This window comes from Lampris incognitus, unplaced genomic scaffold (genome assembly GCF_029633865.1).
Source record: "Lampris incognitus isolate fLamInc1 unplaced genomic scaffold, fLamInc1.hap2 scaffold_198, whole genome shotgun sequence".
Lineage (NCBI taxonomy): Eukaryota > Metazoa > Chordata > Actinopteri > Lampriformes > Lampridae > Lampris > Lampris incognitus.
The window spans coordinates 62,501-65,000 of record NW_026611157.1 but is presented as its reverse complement, the minus strand read 5'-3'; positions in this window follow the sequence as shown (position 1 = coordinate 65,000).

Here is a 2,500-nt window from a genome sequence, read left to right as displayed (position 1 = left end):
TTGGTCTCCAAAGTCATCTTACAGACCACCATCCGATGCTGCCTAGCTACGTTCTCCCCTGTCACCACCTTGCAGTATGCAATCCCTTTTACATCGCGCCTTCTACACAAGATATAGTCCACCTGTGTGCACTTTCCTCCACTCGTATACGTCGTCACCCTGTGCTCCTCCCTCTTCTTGAAATATGTATTCACCTCAGCCATTTCCATCCTTTTCGCAAAATCGAACACCATCTGTCCTTCCACATTTCTCTCCTCGATTCCATACCTTACCATCAACTCCTCACCACCTCTGTTCCCTTCAGCAACGTGTCCATCGAAGTCCGCTCCAATCACCACTCCCTCCTCCTTGGGTACCCTTTCCACCACGTCGTCCAACTCAACTCCAGAATTCTTCTTTTTCGTCCATCTTACACCCGACTTGCGGGGCATATGCGCTGATAACCGTCAGCAATACACCTTCGATTTCCAGCTTCATAATCCTCACTCTGTCTGACACTGTGTTCACCTCCAGCACGCTCTTGACATACTCTTCCTTCAGAATGACCCCTACCCCATTTCTCCTCCCATTCGCACCATGGTAGAAGAGTTTGAACCCACCTGCGATACTCCTGGCCTTACTCCCCTTCCACCTTGTCTCTTGTCACCTTTCTTCTTTCCATCACGTCAGCCAGCTCTCTCCCTTTACTAGCCATAGTGCCAACATTCAAAGTTCCGACTGACTCTCACCTCCACACGCCTACCCTTCCTCCTCTCTAGCTGCCTCTGGACATGCCTTCCCCCTCTCCTTTTCCTTCGCCCAACAGTAGCCTAGTTTCCACCGGCACTCCGCTGGTTAACAGTACCGATGGCGGTCGTCGGTAACCCGAGCCTCGACCGATCCGGTATGGAAATCTTATTTATGATCCGCATATTTGATTTGGCAAAGATTTGACGCCGGATGCCCTTCCTGACGTAACCCTCCCCATTTGTCCGGGCTTGGGACCTGCACTAAGAATGCACTGGCTTGTGCATCCTCAGTGGCTGGGTTGCACGCTTTTCTATGTTTGCCCCTCACTTTTGTGGCGTGAACGATCAATTCTAGTAATACAGGTGTGTTTATGTTAGGTATCACAGACACACGCACACGCACAATATATGTCCAAAAGTATTGACATAACTGACCATTACACCTACAGGAGCTTTTCTGACATCTCATTCTGAATCCATAGAAACCCATATTCCACGAAGCTCCCGGCGCACAGTTTTTGTGCCGATGTTAATGCCAGGAGAAGTTTGGATCTCTGCAGTTATTGAGTGAACAGAGCGTTGGCGACTTGAGTTGCTGTTGTCCCTAAAGGCTTGCACTTTTCAATAATATGATGATATATGAAGCATAGAGAGTAAACGGGATAGATACCTTTTGAACAGCACCCTGTAGTACAGCACTTTGAAGGTACATATGTCGTCACTTGCTGTAGTGGTTTTTACTGATGGGCGTGGCCAGGTTTTCAGAAGCCTCTCAGTTGTCAATGTGAGAGCCAGGGGACGCGTCTGCCGTACGTTTAGGGTTAGGGTTAGGTGATTTCTCTGGTAGGGCTGCTTACACCACACCCCGGACTGGATTTGTTGCGTGTTTGTGTCCTGATCGATGGGCCAACTTAACACGCCTTCGGAGGGTGTCCGCCGGCCGGCTTTGCCGGCGTTCGGGCGGTCGGTTCCTCCGGTCTGGCGGATCGATGTCCTTTATTTAATGTTCTTAGTGGCGAGCAGAGTGCGGAGTGGGAGGGGCTCTACCGCGTAGTCGTCCTCTCCGTTGCACAGCTCGACAGCGTGCTCGGCGGTGCTCAGCCGGACCGTCTATCCCAGTTGCTCTTCCACGGCTCCCCTCGCGAGGCTTGCCGCCCCCCCCCCCCCTCCCCCTCCAACATCTGTATGGGGAGGGGTGGAACAGCTCCGTGTATACCTCGCGGGGCTTCCCGGAAGACATTTTCTCAAAGTCCTCGTGTGACCGGTCTACTTTTTCATTGCGTTGTGTAGGAAAGACAGGACAACTTGTCTCCTTCATGGGATCTGTATTCTGTCGCATATAAACAGAGCAGGTTTCTGGAAGCTTCAGATCAGCTCCTACTGTAGCCTCTTTCTACATGTCCAAAGCGGGAAAGAGCGCGTAGCTCGCAATACAGGTTTTTTTTTTTTTTTTTTTACAAAAACACATAAAACATAGCAGTCGCGTATAAACAGGACAGATTTCAGGAAACTTTAGATCAGCTCCTACTGTAGCATACGCAGGAATTGGGACCCACATTAGGAATGGATAAAATAAATTACAGGGGCAGACAAAAATGAACACGTACATACGTTTTGGGCCTCTAACAGGAAATGGCGTCACAACAGGGAGGGGTTACTAACTGGGAGGGGCTACTATAAGCGTTGGTAATGACAATAAAAATAATCACGTCGTGATACTTTGTGTAAACGATACAACATATGTTGGTTATGACGTTTTTAACCATGCTACA